Below are 10,945 nucleotides of genomic sequence, written 5' to 3'. Positions count from 1 at the left end.
CAAAAATTCAATCATTCTCAAATTCAATCAAACAAATTGTTTTCAAGCTCAAAGTGATATGCCAGTCATGCTAGTGATGAGCAAAAAAAAGAAACTGGTTTTATTGAAGTCAGGGGAGGACATCTCCGATTACAGAGACTCAACAAAAAAAAAACACAAAAAACACAAAAAAACAAAAAAAAAACAAAAAAAAAACAAAACAAAGAGAGAGAGAGGGATCTTTTTCTTCTTTCTTTTCCGGCAGCAACCCGGTGGCGAAGATTGCAACCGGCTTCATTTGCACACAACTTCGTTGCCTGACTTTACTATCAGCTGCCTCACTTCATCTTTACTCCTTCGAAGCTTTTGAAGACTCTGCCTCGGCCTTGGCAGAGTTTCCAAAGAAGATTATTCCCCGCCGGCCATCAAATTGGTTGTGCGAAGAAACTCCGAATCGAGTCACGGAGGTCGTCAGTCGTTTCAGTTCTTTGTTCTGCTTTTTCAGCGCACTAATTTCTACTCGAGCGTCTTTGTACATACGTTGAAGAAGGGAGAGTTGTGCGTGTAACTGATGTACTTCACATGTCCTGTTCTGCAGTCGACGGGACAAGTTAGAGACCGCTGTCACAGTCTCCACACATGACCTCAGCGTATACGAGTTTGCTTCGATGTCAGACTGTGCCGCCATGATTTGTTCAACTGACATCGCTGGAAAGTTAAAAACAGGAGAAGGAGGAGGAGCTCGTGGTTGAGGTTCAGGGGAGTCGAAATTGGTCATCTCTATCGTAGACTCGTTTAGGTCTGGAAAAAGAGTGAGAGAACCTTGTGAAGAGGCCATGGCAGAGAAGAGTAATGCAAAAGAAAGAGGTAGCAGAGTGGTGACAGAGAAAGTTTACAGGCTTTTGCTCTGCCTCTCTCTTTCGCAGGCCTCAACTTAAGAAGAGGATGAAGCCAAAGAAGAAGACAAAGAGGGAGGAAGGCTCGAGACGATCATTGACAATAGGGGCAGGATTGGATAGCCTGTTGATCAGGCGCCGTGATTGTTGAAATCGTGCGCCAGACACAACGCTCGAAGAAGATGACGGAAGAGAGAGTGAGACAAAAATAGAGAGAGAGGCGGGAGAATTATATATTTATACATATATGTATATATATATTGTATATCTATGTATTATATATATTTGTTTGAACTTTTTGGTCACAAGAGTGGCTTAGGTTTAGTGGTTTGGCTCAGTGGTTGAAGGCTGGAAGGCTGAGCCCAAGGTCAGGGGTTCGAACCCCACAACAAATGTATCTTTTGTTTTGTTTTGGTTTTATGCATATATATGTCTTGTATAGTATATATATATTTGTTTGCATATCTTGTCATAAGAGTGGCGTGGTTCAGTGGTCGAGAACTCGAAGACTAGGCCTGAGGTCAGGGGTTGGAAACCCTGTACCCCCGTGTCCATGCATTTTGTATTTTTTTTTTTGCGTGTTTTGCGTACGTGCGTTGACGTCAGCAAACGGAATATGTCTTCTTAGTAACGGTATCTTCCCGTTGATGGCTGCAAACAGAATATTCCCCGAATCTATGTATGTATACCGTACATGCATGTCTGTGTATATTGTCGTATTTGTATGTATTTTGTCTGTACATAGTATATGTATACGGTATTTGGTTCGAGCATACAATTCCTTCTTTCATTCTGTGCATCTATCGCACAATAATCTCATTTCGAGCATCTATCGCACAATTCCAATTCAATCGCGCTATCTTGCGCATCGCACTGTCTTGTGCACCAATTTTAATCGCGCTATCTTGCACATCGCACTGTCTTGTGCATTTCAATTCACTCGCCTAATCTTGCGCATCGCACTATCTTGTGCATTTCAATTCAATCGCGCTATCTTGCGCATCGCACTGTCTTGTGCACCAATTTTAATCGCGCTATCTTGGGCATCGCACTGTCTTGTGCATCAAATTCAATCGCCCTGTCTTGGGCATCGCCCTGTCTTGTGCATCAATTCACTCGCCCTATCTTGCGCATCACACTGTCTTGTGCATCTCAAATCAATCGCGTTATCTTGCGCATCGCACTGTCTTGTGCAATTTCAAATTCAATTGCGTTATCTTGCGCATCGCACTGTCTTGTGCAATTTCAAATTCAATTGTGCTATCTTGCGCATCGCACTATCTTGTGCACCTGCATTGTGCTGCATTACGCTATCTTGCGCATTTACCCCGGTTAAAATACAGTCAGGTGACCCTGTCTGTTTACACCACCCCGGTTAGAATACAGTCAGGTGACCCTGTCTGTTTACACCACCCCGATTAGAATACAATCAGGTGCGCCTGTCTGTTTACACCACCCAAATCAGTTAAAAAACAGCAGGTGAACCTATCTATTTACACTACCCAAATTGGTTAAAAACAGTAGGTGAGCCTGTCTGTTTACACCACCCCTCCTCCTCTTGCGTGAGACGCGCTAGGATTGCAAATCGGTTAAAAACAGCAGGTGTGCTTGGTGTTTACACCATCTTTCCTCCTTACATTCTGTGCATCTAACGCACAATAAAGCACCTACCACACAATTTCGATTCCATCGCACTATCTTGTGCAATTTCAATTTAATCGCGCTATCTTGCGCATCACACCATCTTGTGCACTCCCTAGGTCTAGGAGACCTTAAATCCTCTGAAGGTGCAATTCCATTGGTGTTTGTCGTGCTCGAACGACTTCAATGGCCTAAGAATGGTCTAGGAGACCTTAAATCCTCTAAAGGTGCAATTCCTTTGGTGTTTGTCGTGCCCGAACGACTTCAGATGGTCTGGTATAGCCACCTACCTGTGATTGCAATGAGTTCCTAGGAGACCAACTGCGACGGTGGAAACTAGAGTTCGAATGGCAATGCCTAGAACGCAAAAGGTTTGGAATTTCCGAGACTAAAGTCTGGTTTAAATACCCAGGGGTGTATCCTCGGCTTGAAATCTGTATAGCAACCCCATAGGTTGAGGTAGCATGTATGCGCTTCAATTCTAGATACTGAACCAACCTAGTTTGTCACCCCGTTGGAGAATAGGGAAAGTTGTGAATATGATCAGAAAGAAAAGCAGCATCGGTGGCTTCTACATGTAGAGGTTACCCCTTGTCATTTTACCATACCTTCTTCCACTTGCGTGAGACGTGTTTGGATTTCGAATCCACCTTTACTCCTTTCACATGAAACATGTTAGGATGTGACGTTTACATGGTTAAAACCTTCCCCCTCTCCGTATAAAATACGATTTGGTACGCCTGTTGGTTACACCATTGTCATTCTCATTGGTTAAAACCTTCCCTCTCTTCGTATAAAATACGTTGAGATACGCCTGTTGGTTACACCATTGTCATTTTCTCTGGTTAAAACCTTCTCTCTCTCCATATAAAATACGTTGAGATACGCCTGTTGGTTACACCATTGTCATTTTCTACTTGGTTAAAACCTTCCCCCTCTCCGTATAAAATACGGTTAGGTACGCCTGTTGGTTACACCATTGTCATTCTCATTGGTTAAAACCTTCCCTCTCTTCGTATAAAATACGTTGAGATACGCCTGTTGGTTACACCATTGTCATTTTCTCTGGTTAAAACCTTCCCTCTCTCCGTATAAAATACGTTGAGATACGCCTGTTGGTTACACCATTGTCATTTTCTGCTTGGTTAAAACCTTCCCCCTCTCCATATAAAATACGGTTAGGTACGCCTGTTGGTTACACCATTGTCATTTTCTACTTGGTTAAAACCTTCCCCCTCTCCGTATAAAATACGGTTAGGTACGCCTGTTGGTTACACCATTGTCATTCTTATTGGTTAAAACCTTCCCTCTCTTCGTATAAAATACGTTAGATACGCCTGTTGGTTACACCATTGTCATTTTCTCTGGTTAAAACCTTCCCTCTCTCCGTATAAAATACGTTGAGATACGCCTGTTGGTTACACCATTGTCATTTTCTACTTGGTTAAAACCTTCCCCTCTCCGTATAAAATACGGTTAGGTACGCCTGTTGGTTACACCATTGTCATTCTCATTGGTTAAAACCTTCCCTCTCTTCGTATAAAATACGTTGAGATACGCCTGTTGGTTACACCATTGTCATTTCCTCTGGTTAAAATCTTCCCTCTCTCCGTATAAAATACGTTGAGATACGCCTGTTGGTTACACCATTGTCATTTTCTACTTGGTTAAAACCTTCCCCCTCTCCGTATAAAATACGGTTAGGTACGCTTGTTGGTTACACCATTGTCATTTTCTATGGTTAAAACCTTCTCTCTCTCCGTATAAAATACGTTGAGATACACCTGTTGGTTACACCATTGTCATTTTCTACTTGGTTAAAACATTCCCCCTCTCCGTATAAAATACGGTTAGGTACGCCTGTTGGTTACACCATTGTCATTCTCATTGGTTAAAACCTTCCCTCTCTTTGTATAAAATACATTGAGATACGCCTGTTGGTTACACCATTGTCATTTTCTCTGGTTAAAACCTTCCCTCTCTCCGTATAAAATACGTTGAGATACGCCTGTTGGTTACACCATTGTTTTTTTACCTGGTTTAAACCTTCCCCCTCTCCGTATTAAATACGGTTAGGTATGCCTGTTAGTTACACCATTGTTGTTCTCTTTGGTTAAAACCTTCCTTCTCTCCGTATGAGATACGATTAGGTACGCTTGTTGGTTATACCGCCATTCCTCCTATCGCGTGAAACGCGTTGGGATTGCAAGTTTACTCGGTTAAAAACATCAGGTGCGTCTGGTGTTTACACCATCTTTCCTCTTTTCGCGTGAGACGCGTTAGGCTGTTGTTTCACTCGGTTAAAATTATGTTGTGAAACATTCGTATGTGGTCATGTGGCACATTTAATGCAATGCACCCCCTGTTATGTTTCATATCATTTGCACGAAGCTTGCCTCTTCATTGTTGTCATCACTCCATGGCATTGTATTGCATTGCATAATCATGAATTTTCAAACAACTGGCTTCACAAAGCGTGTAAGTCCAACCTTCAAACTGTATTTTGAGCATGTCACTTCCATTCTGCCCCTGAACTACGCTGGTTTGATTCCTTGCAAAAGGATACGTAGGCAACCTTCGGGTTCAACCACTTGCATTGCATTGCATCTTGTTTGTTTGCCCAAGTCTTACGGCCTTGTCAAAAGGGTCGTCTTTGGGCTTTGACATTCACTCACGTCATGAAATGACTTTGAGCTCTGTCAAAGAGGGGCAACTGTAGACACCCCATTTTGACCGGCCCTAAGACTTGGGCGCTTTCTTTTGATTACTCGATGATGACAATTAGAATGTGTTTCTCACAAAATTCTCAGTAAGAAAGATGGAATTTAAGTTTTAATCCCAACCTTCACCCATTTTTTGGCCAAACTATTTTAGACCTTAAAACCCTCTTTTCAAAATATGTTTTTTTTAAATGTTTCTACGATGTCCCGAGGCTCCCATTTCGATTAAAATATTGCACTTTTCAGTAAACCGAGTAAGGGCAAAGTGGAAATGAATGGAAGGGAGGTGAACTTTTTGAAAAATATTTAAAAATATCTTCTTTATAGGTTTGGAGTTGAAGGAAATAGGAGGGGATGAAAGAAAGCTGGTTTAGGAAAAGGATGAGTATCAAATCATTAAGAAGGAAATGAGCAGCCTTCACTAAATTAGGCATTTCTCTTTGTACACTTGGAATTTAAATGTGAGGCTACCACCATTGGAAAGTTGACTTCTGGGGCTTCAATTTAGACCCAAGAACCACCTTAGACCAAGTCTAAATAAGGGAGATATGCCCATTTGAAGTTAAGCTTAAGAGCAGATTTTGTTGACCCAGCCCGAGACAGCCTTCACTAAATTAGGCATATCTCTTTGTACACTTGGAATTTAAATGTGAGGCTACCGCCATTGGAAAGTAGACTTCTGGGGCTTCAATTTGGACCAATAAATTCCTAAAACCAAGTCCATATGGGGGAGATATGCCCATTTGAAGTTGGGCTTAAAAGCAGATTTTGTTGATTCGACCCAAAACAGCAATAGCCCATTTTTCTTGGTTTTGGTTCGGTTGGGAAAACCCATTTACCTATTTTTTGAGCCATTCAAGTGCATCCACTCATCCTCCATTATACCTAATCATCCTCCATAGTCAAAAAGATGTTTTGTTTGCATCCATAAAGGAGTATCCCATGCAACCACCTTGAAAATTTTCCCTCCTATCACATTCTTGTCTCCCACCTTGTCTCCCACCTTCTTTTTGACCTTTACTCTCCCTCATTGCCTATATCGAATGATCATATTGTAAGAGAGGGGGAGGACCACGAAATTGAAGAGAAAGGAGTGAGAAAAGAGTGAAAAAAAGAGAGAAAATTTGAGTTTTTGAGCCAAAAATATTCCTATCTTCCATATACACTCCATACCTTCCATAGCTACTGAAATTCCTCATTTCGATACACCAAAACCACTCCAAAAATTCTGATATAGCCAAAGGTCAATCGCCTTGATCATAAGGAAGAATGTTTAGTGATTGAAAGTGAGAAAAACTAGAGAGTTAACCACTTTCCATACCACAAACTCCATAAACTCTATAATTTCGAATTGAGGACTTGAGAACACACTTCCTACACTTGAGGGTGATCAAGAGGAAGTTTGGAAATCAAGAAGTTCAATCTTTCTTTGGAAGGTGAATTTTTAATTTTTAATTTTCTTATATTTTATATCTTATATTTATATTCTTTCTTCTTATTTCATTATGTTTTGTTATAATCCAAGTGGTTTGTTCATCTCATATTTATTTTCTTACTTTATATTTCATAGTGTGTTGTTATAATTCTAGTGGTTTGTTTAGCTCATAATTATTTATTTATTTATTTTTATTCGCATACTTTAATTTCATATTAGTTTTGTTGTAATCTTGCATGCTTTACCTCATATTTATTTTTTTTCGTGTATTAGTCTCATATTAGTTTTGTTGTAATTTTGCATGTTCTATCTTATATTTGTTTTATTGCTTTAGGTTTATGTTGTGAGTTCGCACTTTTATTTTATTTTATATTTATTTTCTTTTTTTTTAATCTAACCGATAGTGGTTGGTTGAGCCACCTACATATTTTTTGTTTGTTCCTTTTCTTGGTTTCGCAACAAAGCAGGTTTTGCTGGGCCTAATTCGCCGGCCGGCCTATTTGGCCGGTCGGTTAGCTTCTTCTGAACAAGATGGCGTAATCTCCCAATATTGACCAATTTCCGCCGGCGGTTCTAAAGAACATGAAGCTTTTATTTTATTTATTTATTTTATTTTGAGTGTATTGTGAGGTTTTTATTTTGTTGTAATATTCTCCTCATCCCTCTCTAATTTGGTTTGTAATTATTCTTTAAAATGTTGTAATAATTCCCCGCCCCGCTTCTTTCTATCCCGTTCTTTTACTTGCTTTCTTTATTTGTACATAAACATCATATTTATTTTTCATCATAGTTATGCTTTCCATCCATGTTTCATGCATCTTGATTCGGCTAAGTTTACATTTATGGATTTAATCAATTCCTATGTGATTATGTGCGCTACCTCGTGTTCTTGAGATGATTCACATATCATATTTTAGAAGCCGAATCTTTAGTTGCATCTCATGAGTGAATTGCATTAGGGTTTTGTATATAAGATCATGCATATTTTATTGACTTTGTTTTGCAGCTTGTTCGTGGGACATCAAACATGTGAGTTTTTATGCTTTAGCATCCCGTGTGTGTGTGTTTTTCTCACTACGTCTAGCATTCTACCATGAGGCTAGTTGCTTATGTGATATAACTCTATGAATGCCAGTGGATGGAGGTTGTGTCACTTAATTTGGAATGATGTTGATTTTTCATGCTTGTAAACTCAATTTATTTGGGTTGTACATCGTCAAAACTCTTTCAAAATGCATGATATCAAATTGTTCCAAAATGAATGGCATAGTCTATACTTGTATGCTTCACATAGTAAATTTTAGGATTTATTAACTAATAAGAACATGAACATATAAATAAAATAAAATTCATATCATGGTTAGTAAAGGCCGATCTTTGATCGGGTGGGCGAGGGTGCTCATTATTGACCTTCCCCTCTCATACCTAAGGTTCCGAGCCAAGCATCCTTGGTTACGACGAACAGTGGCCTTGGCACGAGTCATGGGTTTCCTAATTTTCCCAAAATAAATATTAGGTGGCGACTCTGAGATCTGATGATGCAGTCCATTTTTGAAAAAATTGCAATAAAATGGATTTTCAATAAAAGTTGCCAAATCTGGACTCTCATCTATGTTTCACATTGCACTCGTGAGAATAGATCAAAGAGATCTCGGGGGTCCGAACTGTTTAACGCGCGCGGGTACCCCCCGGGCATGTTACACTCAAGCTTGACCGAGGAAGAGGAAAAAGAGCTAGAGGCATTCCTAAGAGCAAATCTGGAGGTGTTTGCATGGACACCATACAAGATGCCTGGCATTGACCCCGAGGTCACTTACTACAGACTGAATGTAGACAGGTTGGCCAAACCCATCATCCAGCGAGCGAGCGAGGCCGATACTAATGCATGTTGAGGCAGTAGAAGAGGAAGTTGATAGACTTCTGGAGGCCAGAGCCATTCGAGAGGTAAATTACCCGACATGGTTATCAAACACAATGGTTGTGAAGAAAAAGAATAGTAAGTGAAGGGTCTGTGTGGACTTTACCAGCCTAAACAAGGCTTGTTCCAAGGACAGTTTTCCATTACCCAAGATTGACCAGTTGGTAGATGCCACTTCAGGGCATGGAAGGATGAGCTTCCTGGATGCCTACAGGGGGTACCATCAGATAGCTATGTACCCTCTAGATGTGGAGAAGACTATATTTATCACCCCAAAAGGGCTGTATTGCTACAGAGTAATGCCCTTTGGGTTAAAAAATGTAGGGGCAACCAACCAGAGACTGGTGACTAAGATGTTTAGACATCTAATTGGCAAAACTGTGGAGGTATACATAGACGGGCAAAACTGTGAAAGTATACATAGACGACATGGTCATGAAAACCAAAGAACCTGAGGGTCATCTGGAGGACTTAAAGGCAGTTTTTGACATCCTTAGAACATATCGGCTCCGACTCAATGCATCGAAGTGTGCATTTGGAGTTGGGTCTGGTAAGGTCTTAGGATACTTGGTAACTAGAAGGGGTATTGAGGCAAGCTCGGATCAGATCAAAGCCATCTTAGAGCTGAAGAGCCCAACATCGGCAAAACAAGTGCAGATATTGACTGGGAGGGCTACAGTCCTGAATAGATTTATAAGTAGAAGCTCTGACAAGTGCAAACCTTTCTTCAGCTTAGTGAAGAAAGTCACCGACTTCTTGTGGACAGAAGAGTACGAAGCTGCCTTGGCCGACTTGAAGAAGTATTTGACCACAGCTCCAGTTCTCTCAAATCCAATACCTGGAGAGGAGCTGTTCTTATACTTGGCAGTTTCAGAGCATGCAGTGAGTGTAGTAATAGTCAGAGAAGAAAATGGAGAGCAAATGGCTGTTTACTACGTAAGTAAAACCCTGGCAGATGCAGAGACCAGATACCTACCCTTGGAGAAGTTAACACTGGCTTTAGTAATGGCTTCCAAGAAGCTGAATCATTACTTTCAAGCCCACAAAATTGTGGTGTTAACTGAACATCCTTTGAGGTCCCTGTTACAGCAAGGAGATCTAACAGGAAGAATACCCAGATGGGCAGTGGCTTTGGGCCAATATAACCTGGAATTCAAACCTAAGATAGTAATCAAAGGCCAAGTCTTAGCTGATTTTGTAGTCGAATTCACACCAGACGCCGTCATACATCGGGCTCTGTTGAGTCGAGGTATACAATGTCCAAGTGTGCAAGGAAAAACCCAGTAGGGGACAGCAGAACAAAGGAAGGAAGAAAAGCTTAGGCCCTGCAGTATTTACATCGGCGACTCATTCCGGCTGTTTGTTGATGGGAGTTCAAACCGATAAGGAGCAGGGGCAGGAGTAGTGCTAGTATCTCCAGATGGGCAGATACTAGAATAATCCATTCGTTTAGGGTTTAAGGCCTCAAACAATGAAGCAAAGTATGAAGCACCAATCGCAGGATTAAAGCTGGCAGTAGTAATGGAAGCTGACGAGGTAATAGTCTTCTGTAACTCCCAACTTATAGTCAACCAGGCAACAAGGAAATATGCAGCCCGAGATGAAAGGATGTCGGCCTATGTAAAAGAAGTGGGCAGGCTGGTAGCCTTATTTCAAAATTGCCGATTGTAGGAGGTTAGCCGAGATGACAATAGCCATGCCGATGCTCTGGCTAACCTAGCTAGCACAATGAAGCCTGGAGAGGCAAGGACAATAATGGTTTACTACTTGTCAGGTCCAAGCATAGAACCACTGAACACAGAGCGTGAAGCAATGTGTGTGGAGATGGGACCAAGTTGGATAGATGCAATAATAGTATTCTTTACAGATGGGAAGCTGCCAGACGACCGTAAATAATAATATTCTTCAAGGTGCACACATGTAAATTATTCTAAGTATAGAATCATACAAGACAGTAAAAGGAAGACAAACAGACAATCACATCGAAAGAAGAAAGTTATACTTGCATTCAGATAAGGAAGTTCAAATACAAAAAGGCACTTCGGCCTAATATTGGCGATTACTTATAAAATCTTACGTAAACAAAGTACAAGGTACAAGAAATAAAGAAGGAAACATCAAAATAAACTACTCGGCGTCGGTGGCGGGTTGTGTCTCACCCCCAAAAGACAGTTGGGAAGACTTCTCTGCAGCCTTCTCAGCTGTGAGCTCAGCATCAATCTCTTGAAGAGTTTGATCAAGGTTTTTCTCGGCGATTGGCACCTCGGAGTTTGTCTTCTAAGAAGAGGCATCCTTTGTGACCTCATCCTCCTCATCCTGAGTCAAGTCAAAGACTTGCTCATTCAGAGTTGGGGAC

General features: G+C 41.0%; 1 long non-coding RNA gene across 1 annotated transcript; it reads left to right on the top strand.

The window, feature by feature from the left end:
- Nucleotides 1-5,970: 5,970 nt before the first annotated feature.
- Nucleotides 5,971-7,458, top strand: LOC145799120 (uncharacterized). The gene is made up of 2 exons (XR_014341137.1): nt 5,971-6,672; nt 7,139-7,458. It is a non-coding gene; the product is annotated as an uncharacterized LOC145799120 (long non-coding RNA).
- The last annotated feature ends 3,487 nt before the right edge of the window (nt 7,459-10,945 follow it).

This window comes from Camellia sinensis, chromosome 9 (assembly GCF_055761805.1).
Source record: "Camellia sinensis isolate YWXY chromosome 9, ASM5576180v1, whole genome shotgun sequence".
Taxonomy (NCBI): Eukaryota; Viridiplantae; Streptophyta; class Magnoliopsida; order Ericales; family Theaceae; genus Camellia; species Camellia sinensis.
Note: the sequence above shows the minus strand (reverse complement) of the source record. Positions and strands in the feature narration are given on the sequence as shown.